The following is a 15,715-nucleotide window of genomic DNA, read 5'->3' as shown; positions in this document are numbered from 1 at the left end:
GCGGGAGATATGAGGCTGAAAGTGGTTGAAAGTGGCTTTCTATTTCGAATGTTTTGTTCGAATTTGTTCGAATTAAATTCGAACATAAAATTCGAATATTGGTTCGATTATAGAACGATTGTAAACGTTCCAGAAACGTTAAAAATAGTTCGTTTGACTAAACGTAAAAATTCTCTAATTAGTCTGGAAACGGGGGACTTAATTCTTGCATTCTGTGAAAGCGGGTAAGATTGGCTATAATGTATTTATCTTAATCTTCACTATCGTTACTTTTTGCCCAGCGAAGCGGGTCCTTGCAGCTAGTTAATAATAAATTCTTAGAAAATTAATTTCGATCCTACCAACTTTCTAACGAATTCAAATTGCATGTCATAGAAAATAAATTGCCGATCTGCATTAAATGCATTACATGCAAAATGAGTTTGCTTTTATAAAAGTTAAGAGGAATAACCATTAAAAGTAATTTTATTCTAATCGAAAACCCTAAGTTAAAATAGTTCAGAAGATTTAAGTGCATCCATTAGCACTTAAAGCATAGACAGAGCTTTGCATCTGACGAGAGTGAATCTGCACCACAAATCTATTCACATGGAGAATTTATACTTTATCCACAAAATTTCTCGTGTATCCGGAATAAGTTACATCGAAGAACAGAATTTACAGAAAACAAAATTACAATCCAAGTTATACGCCTTTTATCAGTGTATTATCGAAATTTTTTTTTGTTTTAATCTTTTATTGTTTTCCTTGTTCATGTTGGACGTTGATATTATTTGTAAAGATAGCTTCAAATTGCTATCAAATTCAAATATATTCTTACAATCAACTATCATTATGATACTTGCATTTTTCAATTTTCTTTTAGGTTTTTTTCGAAGAAATAGTTTTCCGGATCCGAATGATTATTTTTATGTCATCGATTATAATGTTGCTGGAAAAGTGCTTATTCTGTCTATTCTCGTATTTCTCACTTGGTTAACTTTTACTATAATACGAATATTATACGTTGATTTTTATCTTTATCCTTGTTTCAAAAATGCATCTATACCGAAAATTCTTTTCTGTCATATGAATTTATCTCTTGTATTTATATACGGAAACAGTTTTCCGCTGAGCTTTCTGTTAATTTCTTTGATAATATATATTATGTTACACCATTCATTGCAGCGTTTGCAGCATTTTTTGAATCGAATCGTTAGAAAAGTAAACAGAAATGCTCATCAATTTGAAAAAGTCATTCAGAAGCACTTTCATTTATTGTTTTTTATTCAAAAAATGAACGAAACTGGACAGATTCTTTTTCCCATTTGTTATGGCTTTTGTATATGTTTTACTTGCTTTTCTTTCTTCATTGCAATCATGTTTGATTTGGAGACAAACATTAAGATATTTTGGGTAATCTTGTCCATTATATCGTTATGTATAGTCTTTTTAAGTGCTTATGGACTATCCAGAATTACTGCAGCAATTAGTAAATGTCTATTATTATATTTACTATTGTTAATAAATTTTATTCAATAATAAAACGCTTTTTTTTTGTTTCAGGTTTATGGTAATTACTGTGATTGCAATGTTCTTTCTAATGTTGAGTTTCCTCTTATCTACAAGTTGAAGGTAACTTGATTTTTATTTCTGATAACAATAGGCGTGATGTTGAAGTGTTTCTTTTGTGTCCTAGATCTTGAACTTCATGAAAAGATTTGCGAGATTTCCAATTGGTCTGAATTTCGAAGGATTCTTTTTCATCAAAAAAACATTCGTTATAAGGGTAAGTTATTGCCTTAAAATATTATTATAGTTTCTAACAGCAATTCACCAATTAAATATACAAATTCGATTCTTAACTTATAGGTATCAATTTGATTCTTTGTTGTAGTTGATTTTAACCATTTTCCTTAATATGAATATAAAAAAATCAAAAGAAGTTGCATATTCTTTCTAGCTATTATAACAATTTATTTGTTAACTTTTGAAATGGATAATACTTGAATTTTCAGAGTAGAAATCAATTTTATAAACGTTATAAATTTTAATAAAGATTGAGTTCGTCAGTCGAACTCCGTGCAGTTATCGCATGTTACTCCCGATATCTTACCATAGACTATACGTTTAATTACGAAAGTTAAATATTATTAGAGCCTTTTTAGGCAGTCTACAATGCCAAATTGAACTCTTTTATGATTAACGCATTTTGACGCCAACACATATACACAAAAACACCCGCAAACGCTTTCACATAAATCCACGAATTTTATTTTATTTTTATTTTTACTTTTCGAATTTATAAAGTTTTATTAAGATGAAGATTTTTAATTAAAAATCTGTTAGTGACGACTTTGACACCATTCCAATACTTTTCCGTGTTAAATACATAATAAGTTAGGTGAAAATTTAATTTTAAACTTATAGGGTTCATACTTCATACTTACGAAAATGAAAAGAACAAAAGAAAACGAAGATCCATCGGTTCAGTACGCATTTACTATGGCGTATTTTTTTTCTTCTTTTCTTTTTGAAAGAATAAAAAACATGTTGTTTTTGTGTGTTTGATAACCCAGAAAATTCTGTGTTGTTAGTAAAGAATAATACCAAGTTGGCAGGGAGGCCGTCGCGGTTGTCGTCTTTACCTAAGTCCTGATATCACGGATGAAACTTGATAGATGGAAAAATTCTAGAAATTCTTTACGGTATTTATCTCTCGCACTCTTATATTAAGCGTAACCGAAACCACGATCGGTATTATTAAAAGTTCATCTTATTGCCTACAGGATGAAAAGAATAAAAATAATAAAACTTTTAATATTTAAAAGCAGTATTATAATCTTATATTTCAAGTTGTCAGCTTATTATAATATATGATTATTTCTATTTTCAGCTAATCAATGCAATTTACTCATTGCTGAATTCTCTTATTGAATTAGAAAAATCAACAAATATGAAGAAATGCAGACATGCGTTGAGTAAAAATGGAAATTTCTCTGAGATTCACAGAGAAATTTACGCTAAATAAATAAAGCAAATGATGTTTTTGTCGCTTTTTTCTTAATACACTGGTATACTAAACAAGAAATAACAAAAAAGGGTCATCCCTAACAAATATATTGTTACAAATCCGTCTTTCACTGTGATGATTAGATTTATGTTTTAGAAATGTTATATTTTGTTGTAAAACATAAAAAAGCAATTAAAATTACAATATCTCAATACAAAAAAAGTATTTCTCGGCTATTACAATACAAACAATTTTAACATTTAGAATTTAGAGTTACAATATCGAAGTTGCAAGAATAACGACGTATCTGTACGAAAACAAAAAATGATTAGCTTCAAATGTAAACTTAGGCTACATTTAAGTGTCAAGCAGCTAAGCAAGTTAATGATATGCTTTGTTTCATATGAAACGGATGCTGTCATTGGCTTGCTTGCTTCGGTAATTGCCATATAGGCTTCTTACTCTAGTCTTCCAATCATTCCTCCTTGATAATTGATACCTTAAGTAATGGCGATAGTTTCAAAAATATGCAATCGCTAAATCACAGAATAAAGTTGTCGATTGTTTGAGAAGTAGGGGGGAATATTGGCTGTTCCCTAAATGCCGCATTGACGATGGCTTTTAAATAGGAGGGCAGATAGTGGTAAGTCGTGGATAGTGGGAGGACGTGAGTAAGTCGGTAAGGGTGTCCGTATCTCTCAATAAACCAGTCGACAGGTTAAACAAAAACAACAAATTTAATATAACTGATAACTAGAATAAACACGGTTACAAAGTAATGGCCAAATATGGGATTATATGTGATTAAAAGATACAAAGATATAACCCGAGTGACAAAGATTACTTATGCAACTAGCGATTGCTAATCTAGGTCCTAATGTCGGCGTAAAGAGAGAGTTTACAACATTCTAATCCTTTCCACCGTTGGTTATCGACCGATCTTTGATCTTCATAGAGATAATATCGGTTATCGTTGGATTCTGATGGAAAGACGGGAGTTGGTTGACGGAATCATTTCAACTATTATGGCAGGGCCGATGTCTGCAGTTGTCCGCCGGTGTCTGCCTGGATGACTGGGTACAATCTGTTTTTATACCCATTTTTGACTGATGCAATCTATGGTGTTATGCGTTGTAGGATCGAACTAGTTCCGAGTGTTGTTTATACGAGCTGTCAAGAATCGGACGTATCGATAAATTATTGACGCTTTCTATCCGACATGATTACTCATTATATTTGAAAATCGAGATAATAACTGTTAAACGTACTAAATTAATTGCCGGTAGTGACTAAGCTCCGGTATTAGGTTACAATCTTAGTAATAATTGTTTAAATCGAAAAGAGATCTAATCGGTCTTAGAGGTTAAGAAATATCGAAAAATAGGATATGTGTGAATTTTTCCCAGTTGGTCATCTATTTTTCGCTTGACTTTTTTCTTTTCCTTTTCGGCATCGTATTAAAATATGATTTAATAATTTAATTACTACCTCCGAATGTCACAATTGTATTTTGAAGTCACTGATTAGGGTTTTGTATTTTTGTCTCTGTCCCGGTGTGCATTAAGAGACTTTATATCATACGAATCGTAGGTTTGGCCAGGACGTCTAGGGAGAGGCTGACTGTAAAACACGTGTTTCTTTATATTGGGCCCGAACTATCTGTGCCACAGTTCCCATCATTGGCGTGCTTTCTGGTGATTTAGCCGGGTAGATATGAAAATGGAGCAATCACTAATTATGCCGGGTAGTCAGATGTTGTGAGGAGTAGGTGGAGGAACACTTTCTTCGCACATTCATATAGATACAGACTTTTTACACATTGCAGCAGGTCTCTTTATATTGTTTTTGATCGGAGTCAGATTCAAGAGAAGCTACCTGAGCTTGCAGGGTCAACTCCTCTTGTTCCATCCTTTGTTTTCTGGCAGCTGGTTTCTTGAAAAACATGTCCGAGGTGGTTTGTTTCTCTCTCTTATTCAACCTGTGAGAAATGACGGGCAAGGGTGTCATTGTAGATATCATTGATCCTGTTGACCTCAGCTTTGTTTGGATAAAAAGTGTTGGTAAACTTCTGAACCTCTCCCCATTTGACAAAGAAGTTTTTGTCAACTTTCACTCCTTCTGATGATTTCTTGCCTTTTTTCAATTGTAATCACCTTTCTGTTAATTGAGAAGCCGTAATTTGCACAATACTTGAATAAATGTAAATACCCTGCACTGCAGTGATGTACGTAATAAACAAGGGAGCAAGCCGAATCCCAACGAGAGCTCTGTATTTAAGATATAATACAGCAGAACCCCTATAACGCGGTTCCTATAAGGTAGATTTCTACAACGCGGCGAAAAAAAATTCGACAGTATTCGTATAAAGACGCTAAAAGGGACTCGTAAAACGCGGTAAAACGTCATCGCAAACTCGTCATCGCGGACTAACAAACTACTTTGCGCAGTCCAGCGCCACGCTACGCAGAGTTTAGGCGGCTAAGTTGAGTTTACTATTGTCAGTACAGTATTATATATAAATTATATATAAATTAGGTAACGTATATATAATTATATATTAACTTATTTTATTTTAACTTTATTATAATTGTATGTATACTTTCCGCCGTCCAGCGCCACGCTACGGAGAGTTTAGGCGAGTAAGTTGAGTTTACTATCGTCTGTACAGTATGTAAATTAGGTACCGTAAGTCTAATACAGTACTGTAATTTTATACATTTCTTGTGAAAGAAACATTTCTTATTTAACGGCCATTAAAATTATTTATATTAATGATGTCTTTAAAGTTTAACGAATTTTTTGCAGAAAAATAACATCAGAAATCGCGGCCGCCGTTTGGCGGCCGCGACGAACACAAGCTTAAGCAATGGCGACGTCGAGCAGTGCACACCGGTAAGTAATCCTACAATTTTTTGTTTATAACATAGTTTATTTGGATTATTCCGAAAAAATTATACGTGTTTTGGAAATGTGAGTCGAATAATCTAGAATCCATTAATTTTATGGAAGAAAATTTTTCAAACAGCCGTAGTCCGTAAACTTCACACATGTCGGGCTGCGATTGGCTTATGTAATTAAGGATTCCTACAACGCGAAATTCGTATAACGAGGAACGTATCAACCGCGTTTTAGGGGGTCTACTGTATATTCTAATAATACTAATATATTATAAAAATAGCAGATTGTCATTGGCAATGGCAAAAGAGTGGAAACATAATTCGCACTTGTTCGCAGAAAGTCCGTTGTTCGCCTCACGTAACTGCCGAACGGAAAGTCCGTTGTTTGCAGCATCCGTTATTTGAGGCGTACGTTATGCGAGGCACCACTGTATTTCAAAGTTGGCAAATGAGTGTAAGGAGTATCCGCACAGCCTGGAACGGTGGAACATAAAACAGAAGAGATATTATTATTATTGCAAGCGTGGCTACTTCCGGTTCCAATGATAATATAATTTCCATTCTATATCATGTGATATGTAGCAGTGTCATGTGATTGAAACTGGAAGTAGCCACGCCTCCAATGAAGATATCACTTCCGTCCTATATTGCACTGTTGCAGACCGTGCTGATACTACTAACATTTAATTAAATATTTTCGAATTATCATTTGTCTTTCTTTTGTCATTGATGCTATCTGTCAATAAATTAGCATTTATTGAAAAATGGTTTCAATTCTGTTCTGATCATTATCAGTCTCAAATCCTTTCAGTAGAATATTTCATATAACGGAATTTGTATATAGTTAATCGGTGCATCCTGCGTCTAAATTTTTCGTATCTCGTCTGAATTTACTTCTACCCAACGTTTTTGAGATTAATTAACGAAGAACAGGCGAGCAGACAACAGACAGACCACAGAAGAAATGTACACGTCTTCAATTTAACATTTACGGACTAATAATGAATACTGTATTTAAATAAAGCAACTCATTTATATTGCGTTTTCATGTAGATAGAAGACAGAATTGCCAAATGAACAAATTGAATCCCGGATAACAACTACCTGAAGATATTTTTGAGAATTGAATATGTCGATCCTGTCAATCATCATTCTCCAGCTTCCGTTACGATTTTTGGCGAACAGTCCATAGATATGATTATAAATGCTCTCTGTGCCCCCGCAGAAGACATGAAAAATGAAGAGGATACCGAGAAATATTTATTCAATTTAGATCAGTGTTTCCAGACAGTTCGGTCTACTGCCATCTTTTATTATATATAGATTTGTTTCAAAATGAATCGTGTCTCCTTGTCTTACGACACCCGTACAGTAAATTTATCAAGATAGAGGAGACAATTGACTGCAATCTGGCCGTGATGAATCAAATATCGAACACTGCAGTATGGGAATAAAAGTGTTTTTCGTAAAGTACTGTATCTGTAAATTACGAATTATAGAATTACTAATAGTGACAACAGATCAATAATATCATATGAGGATGACATTGTATAACTTGAGCATCTCAAGGAGAGGTGACTAGATTAACGTCAAAATTAGAAACAGCTGCAAAGAGCATGGGTCTGATCATCAATAAAGAAAAGACTAAATGCATGGTTATTTCTAAAAAGAGAGAATCCCACAAAGAACATCTAACCGTAGACAATATGACATTTAGCACTACGGAATCCTTCGAGTATTTAGGACTGACATAAACAGAAAAAATACATCAAGAGGGATATATGGGCTCGCTTGCTAAAAAGAAACAAATTCTACTTCGGACTAACAAACTAACTAAAAAATACTCTTTAGTAAAAGGACGAAGCTAACTGTATATAAGTGGCTGATCAGACCTGCGTTTCTGTATGCACGTGAAACATGACCAACGATAAAGCAAGAGGAACTACAGATATAGAGATTTGAAAACAAAATACTAAGGAAAATCATCGGACCTGTAAAAGACTATGATAATAATGGTATCATGATCAACGGAGAATCAATATGGAAGAGAAGAACAAACCAGGAACTGCAGACAACCTACGACAAGCCCATGATCACACGGGTGATTAAGGCCAGAAGATTACAGTGACTAGGCCGTGTCGTAAGGCTTCTTATAATGGCAACTGCTTCAAGAGGACTCCATTATAAAGGAAAAAGAAAGAGACCAAGAGGGTTGTCATAGAAATTGGTGGATAGATAGGATCACTGAAGACCTTCAAGATCTCAGAATCAAAGATTCGCAGAGGCAGGGAATTCCTTGTCAGTACAAGGAGTGGAGTATTTACAGAAACGTTTAGTAATTATTTGTTCTCAAACCTTGGATAAACAATAATTTAATATTGTTTCTGAAGTGTTGTTGAATAGAGACTCGTACTGTTTATGTAACTATTTTATACAATATATAAGTCATTAAATAAAATAGTGTAGCGTTCGGTACCCCTTGCTGTGAATTATTCCTCAGTATAATTACGAAAATTGGATAAAATGTTCGTTATGTAATATTACACGGCGTTATGAAAGTATAGGGGCAGCGATATATTAGTTTAAAAGTTTAAAATAGCGTAGTTACGTAATTTATGAACAAACAATAAGTCGACAAATTAAACCATCACGTTTTAGTATATTTATTTTACTAATACGAAATTCTTTCAGATTGAGTTTTGGACAGAAAGTAAACTTAAAATGTTTTTATATTCATTGTATTTTTAAGTATTAATAAAAAACTTTCCGTGTTAAAAATACGATTCCTTCAACTCTGTTATATTGTCTTTTCATTTAGATCTTCAAAACGATCGAAGACAGCAAAATAGAGAAAATGAATAACTCTACCTCTCTGGGGTTATGAGATCGAATTCGGGAGATTTTGAGTGGGGAGTCTGTTTCGAAAATGACAAGACTCGTTTCTCATCATTCGGCTACTTTCATTACGAGTTTGGTTGAAGGCGTAATTTAAAAAAAATCCGTGAAAACTCTCAGGCGGCAAGAAACAAACAAACAAAAAAAAATTACGAACAATATCTGTTCTATTTACGTTAGTATTTCCGAAAGTGTTCAGACTACTGCCATGTCTTAGTATTTTTTACAGGCTATACACTTGTTTGAAAATAAATTTATTTCCTCTCTCTCTTCCGACACTCGTACCACCTCTTGTCATCCAGAGAAACCTCCGAAAAACACTGATTTAGATCAATAATACTTGTATAATGAGTGGAACACTTGGGATTTAACCTTGGGAAAATGATTTAAATAGATAAAGATCTTTTCAATGAGAATTTAATAAAATTTTCACCTTATATGTGACCACAGATTTAAGAGTAGATTAGAAATAGAAGAAACAGCGAAATATGAATAACCAACAATTATTATTGATATGTTTATTGTGACATTGTTACATTGCCGCGCTGCAAGTTTTGATTGAATTTTTGAAATTTATTTAAATTAAAAGACATGCTATTCACCTCAAATCAGTAGTGTCTTGCTCCTGTAGTACATCATACATTTTCTTTAACGATAGAGTCGTGCTTGTCCTCTAAAAAACTCCTTTGAGGAAAAATAGTTTTGACTATTCATGATTAGATGTTTGCATGAGAAGTTCTACAGTAAATAATTGGAAACTCATACTTGAAAGCTTTTTAGATTTTCTCTTCTCTTGTATCTAATTCTGTTCTCGATAATACGAAACGACAGACAATCTAACACACCGACAACTGTGGAAATTTATAGATCTACAATTTTTTGAAATTGCAATCCCCAAAAAAAGGGTATATTAAACAAGAAAATATTTTAAAAAATGTTTTCTTTCCTGTTTTAGGAGAGTGACAATGGATTTATTCTCCTCACTGGATTATAGTAGTGTTATGCACCACTGTGCATAACAATACTATAATCCAGTGGGGAGAAAATGGAAGCATTTTTCAATTAAACTTAAATGGAATACTATCGTATTCCATTTAAGTTTAATTGAAAAATGCTTAACATACTATTAATTAACAATAATTTCTTAAGAAATTCACTTCGATCATTTTCTAAGGAATTTAAATTGCATGTCACAACAAAGACATTATCGATCTGCATTAAATGCATTACATGTAAAACGAGTTTACTTTCATAAAAGTTATTAATAATAACCATTAAGAATAATTGTATTCGGGCTATCAAATTTTATTCGAAAACTATGTTATAATAGCTCAGAAGGTTTAAGTGCATCCATTAGCTTTACGCTTTTGTAATCAGTAGTTTACGAGAATTATAGTCTATATACCAATATCCATTATCTTAAGAATGTTAATTTAAACATTTAAACGTGACTTAATAAAAGAATAGACAGAGCTTTCCATCACAGAAGCGAGTATCTGCCCCGAAAATCTGTACACATGGAGAATATACATTTTATCTACAAAATTTCTCGTATATACGGGATCAGTTACACCGAAGAACAGAATATACAGGAAACAAATCTACAATCCAAGTTACACGTAATCTATCAGTACATTATCGGAATTTTTCTTTGTTTTAATCTTTTATTGTTTTCTTTTTCTATGTTTGGCGTTGATATAATTTGTAAAGAATGCGTAAAATTGTTATCAAATTCAAATACTCTCTTATTATCGATTGAAATTATGATATTTGTATTTCAGATTTTCGTTTTCGGTTTTTTTCGTAGAAATAGTTTTCCGGATCCGAACGAATATCTTTTTGCTATCGATTATAATGTCGCTGTAAAAGTGCTTATTCTGTCTATTCTCGTATTTCTTATTTGGTTAACTTTAATTGTAAGTGAAATGTTATACGTAGATTTCTATCTTTATCCTAGTTTCACAAAAGCATCTTTACTGGAAATTCTTTTCTGTCATATAAGTACATCTCTTGTATTTATATACGGAAGTGGTATTTCCCTGAGCTTTCCCTTAATTTCGACGATAATAGGTATTTCGTTACATAATTCATTTCAGCGTTTGCAGCGGTTTTTCAATCGAATCGTTAGAAAAGTAAACAGAAATGCTGGTCAATTTGAAAAAGTCATTTAGAAGCACTTTCATTTATGGTTTTTCATTCAGAAAATTAATGAAACTGGACAGATTCTTTTTCCCATTTGTTACGGCTTTTGTATTTATATTACTTGCTTTTCTTTGTTCATTGCAATGATGTTTGATTTACATANAGTATTTTATCGTAACTTTTCTTTGTTTTAATCTTTTATTGTTTTCTTTTTCCATGTTTGGCATTGATATAATTTGTAAAGAATGCGTAAAATTGTTATCAAATTCAAATACCCTCTTATTATCGATTGAAATTATGATACTTGTATTTTACATTTTCCTTTTCGGTTTTTTTCGTAGAAATAGTTTTCCGGATCCGAACGAATATGTTTTTGCTATCGATTATAATGTCGCTGGAAAAGTGCTTATTCTGTCTATTCTCGTATTTCTTATTTGGTTAACTTTAATTGTAAGTGAAATGTTATACGTCGATTTGTATCTTTATCCTAGTTTTACAAACGCATCTTTACTGGAAATTCTTTTCTGTCATATAAATACATCTCTTGTATTTATATACAGAAATAGTTTTTTTCTGAGCTTTGCCTTAATTTTGATCATAACAGGTATTTCCTTACATCATTCATTTCAGCGTTTGCAACATATTTTCATTCAAATCGTTGGAAAAGTAAACAGAAATGCTCATCAATTTGAAAAAGTCATTTGGAAGCACTTTCAATTATGGTTTTTCATTCAGAAAATAAATGAAACTGGACAGATTCTTTTTCCCATGTTTTATGGCTTTTGCATTTATTTTACTTGCTTTTCTTTGTTCATTGCAATGATGTTTGATTTACAAGCAGGTATGAAAATATTTTGGGTAATCTTGTCTATTCTATTGATATTTGTAGTCCTTTCAATTGCTTACGGACTATCCAGAGTTACTGCAGCGGTTAGTATATGTCTATTATTATATTTAATATTGTTAATTAATTAATTTTATTGAATAATAAAACGCTTTCTATTTGTTTCAGGTTTATGGTAATTACTGTGATTGCAACGTTCTTTCTAATGTTGAGTTTTCTCTTATCTACAAGTTGAAGGTAACACGATTTTTATTTCTTATAACAATAGACGTCGTGTTGAAGTGTCTCTTTTGTGTCTTAGATCTTGAACTTCATGAAAAGATTTGCGAAATTTAAAATTGGTGTGAATTTCGGAGGATTCTTTTTCATAAAAAAAAACATTCGTTATGAGAGTAAGTTATTGCTTTAAAATATTATTATAGTTTCTAACAACAATTTACCGATTAAATATAGAAAATAGATTTTGAAAATATGGCTATTAATTAAATTAATTGACGTTGTCGAATTTAACTTTATTTATTATTTTGCTTAATAGAAATAATAATAATAAAAAATAGAAAAAAATTTTAAAACCGAGTAGCTTATCATTCCCAGCTATTACAAATAATAATTTGTAGATTTCTTATATTACTGTATTGATTATTACGAAATGGCAAATACTATACTGTATTCGAATTTTGAGGGTAGAAATGAGTTTTATAAACGTTGTAAATTTTAATAAAGATTAAACTCGTGAGTCGTCTCCGTGCAGATATGACATATTACTCTTTATATCTCGCCATAGTCTATTCCTTTCACTACCAAAATCTTATATTATTAATGCTAGTTATAGGCAGTCTACTATGTAAAATTGAACTTCTTAATCATTAACGTATTCTGACGCTAACACACATGCAGATAAGCACACGCACACGTTTACACATTAATTCACGAATATTTTTCCATGCTATTTTGGACTTAGAAAGTGACATAAAGACGAAGACTCTCAAAAATTTCTTTGGGTCAATTTGACACAATTTAAAAAATTTTACGTGTTATATACAACAATTTCCCAGTAAATATTTAATATTGATTTATACTTAGGAGAATGGACAGGACAGACGAAAACTCAGGTACAGGTACATCAATTTCGTATACATTTATTATAGCGTATTGTTATTCTTTTCTATGGTTTGTGAAAGAATGAAAACTACTTTCTTTGCTTTGGTTTCATAACTCTTTGTTGTGAGTCAAGAAGATTAAGTAGTTGGTAGGGCGGCCGAAATGGTTATCGTCTTCACCTAAATTCTGAGCCACAGATAATTAGATCGATAGAAAAATTCCAGGAATTCATATGTGGTTCATCTGTCATGCTCTCATGTTAAGTCTGGCCGAACCACAATAGGAGTGATGATAAGTTCATCTTACAGTCTACAGGGTGGGAAGAATGAAAACTAAAAATAATGAAAGCTTTCAATGTTTAAAAAAAAATATAATTTTATATTTGAAGTTGTAAGCTTATTATAAATATGATTATTTTTATTTTCAGCTAATCAGTGCAGTTTACTCACTGCTGAATTCTCTTATTGAATTAGAAAGATCGACAAATATGAAGAAATGCAGACACGTGTTTAGTAAAAATGGAAATTTATATTTGAAGTTGTAAGCTTATTATAAATATGATTATTTCTATTTTCAGCTAATCAGTGCAGTTTACTCACTGCTGAATTCTCTTATTGAATTAGAAAGATCGACAAATATGAAGAAATGCAGACACGTGTTGAGTAAAACTGGAAATTTCTCTATGACTAACAGAGACACATACTACAAATAAATATTTTGATATTTCTAAGCAAATGATGTTTTTTGTCGCTTTTTTCTTAATTCTATAGAATATTAGGTAGAAAAAAATAAAAAAGTATGTCAACGCTAACGTTGTTACTCGGTTTTCTGCTGTTCTAGGCAATTGATGTTCGAAGTAGAATATCTTCTTTTAATTTACGAATTAAGAAGAAAGCGAAGTTATACGTTTATAAGTTGAATCTTCATAAAATAATTAATAATGTTCTTTTGTTTGATGTAATAATTACGAATGTACGCACTGATAATCCTGTATTGTAATTAGACAATTGTTATTTAAAAATACTTATTGATTGACAAATAGCTGCAATTAGACTCTGATCACCGTCAGACTCAAGTCCATTCAGTAGAATATTTCACAAAACTTTAAATTGTGGAACGAAATTGAAGAATATATCACTACAAGTATGTTTTTCCCTGTGATGATTAGGTTTATGTTTTAGAAATGTTACATTTTGAAGTAAATCATAAAATAGCTATTGCAGTTACAATATATCGGCATCCAAATAGATGGATTTCTCGGGTATTACAATATATCTTAAATCTTAAAATTGTTTGTAAAGTTACAATGTCGAAATTGCAAGAATAACGATGCATCTGTAAGAAAACCAAAAATGCTTGGCTACAAATGTAAACATAGGGTGCATTCAGGTGGCAAGCAGCTAAGCAAGCTAATGGTATACTTTGTTTCATATCAAATGGATGCTGTCGTTGGCTTGCTTGTTTCGCTACTCGCCATGTATACATTTGAATCTTGTCTTTCGATCATACTGCCTTGATGATCGATACGTAAAGTAACAGCGAAAGTTTCAGAAATATGCAATCGTTAAATCAGAGAATAAAATTTATCTATTGTATTTCGAAGTCACCGATAAGGGTTTTGTACTTTTGTAACTCTCAGTCAGATGGACAATAAGAGGGACTGTATACTATATTTATCATAGGTTTGACCAGGCCGACTATGGAGAGGTCGGTTGTGAAAGACGGGTTTTTCAATATCCAAGACACGCTTCCCATTAGTGGCGTATTGTCCAGTGAAGCTATGGAAGCCTCGCTTCTCTTGTACTTTCCAAAATATAAATACATATTGTGGATTTATTGTTATGTTTTAAAGTTGTAGAATTTTGTTTAAAGTTGTAGAATTTCGTCGGATGGCAAAACTTAATAAAAGACACAGTCGATCCAAAAAATGTTTTTGTATTTGTATTTGATCCAGAAACGCATTTTCCCCGTGGATATAAAAGTCGGAAATTCCGGAATGGAAAAGGACGAAGAAACCTGAAGACGCCGAAAAATCCGCCAGTTCCAAATTTTTAATTTTATATATTTAATTGGATAATTTCTGTGTTTTTTAGGAATGGTTTAACTGGATGGCCGAGTAGCCTATAAAGGAAGGTCTTGTCGTCTAAAGTTTTATTCTAGAACACGTGATAAAAATAAATGGTGATTACCACGTAAAAATCTTCAGAATTTTTATCAATTTTAAATGTTAATAATTTTTAAATATTATTAAAAAAAACAATTTTCTGAGACGAGTTTTAATATTTGAAGTAAATTTTACAGAGAATTTTTTGATTTATTTAAATTACGTAGTGAATTGCAATATTTAGGCTATATTCATGGCCAGACTATATTGGCAAGTCACTCTTAGACATAAAATATATTATAATTAGTGACGATGTGAGCAAAGATGTAATAAAAGAATTATATGGTTTAATGTCATTAATTTTTACTGTACCAGTGCTATGTTGAGCGCAGGTTTTCAACCACGAAGCGAATTGTTACTGTTACATTCGAAAGGAACACAGTCAGAGGAAAGATTGTCGTCACTACCGTTGCCTTCAATAGAAAATAAGCTTTTAAATACTTTGATAGAGTCAACGACGAATGATCTTTATGTTAAATAATTGATGATTTTGCGGAAAAACATTGCCGAATAGAGTCAGTTTATAAAAAATAATAAAGACAAGTTTTTGTATCTTTGTTTCGTGTCAATGTATGTATTTTAGAATTAAACTAAATAAGCTGTTTATTTTTGTTATTTCCAATATTTGTTTAAACTTTTTATGGAAACACTGCCTTCCTATCATTAAATGCCATCGCACC

At 31.9% G+C, this 15,715-nt stretch overlaps 2 long non-coding RNA genes across 2 annotated transcripts in view; both read left to right on the top strand.

Annotated features, from left to right (window-relative positions):
• Positions 1-15,386, top strand: part of LOC111639896 — a 41,324-nt gene extending 25,938 nt beyond the window's left edge. The window contains exons 2-3 of the long non-coding RNA XR_002759168.1: positions 14,965-15,052; positions 15,351-15,386. This is a non-coding gene — a long non-coding RNA (uncharacterized LOC111639896). The remainder of the gene's footprint in view (positions 1-14,964; positions 15,053-15,350) is intronic.
• Positions 1,139-1,772, top strand: LOC111639895. Its single transcript, XR_002759167.1, has 3 exons — positions 1,139-1,471; positions 1,546-1,614; positions 1,679-1,772. It is a non-coding gene; the product is annotated as an uncharacterized LOC111639895 (long non-coding RNA).
• Positions 15,387-15,715: the final 329 nt, after the last annotated feature.

The sequence above is a fragment of the Centruroides sculpturatus genome, unplaced genomic scaffold (genome assembly GCF_000671375.1).
Source record: "Centruroides sculpturatus isolate CEXI.00-Female unplaced genomic scaffold, Cexi_2.0 scaffold1332, whole genome shotgun sequence".
NCBI lineage: Eukaryota > Metazoa > Arthropoda > Arachnida > Scorpiones > Buthidae > Centruroides > Centruroides sculpturatus.
This window is presented reverse-complemented; position numbering and strand designations above follow the sequence as displayed.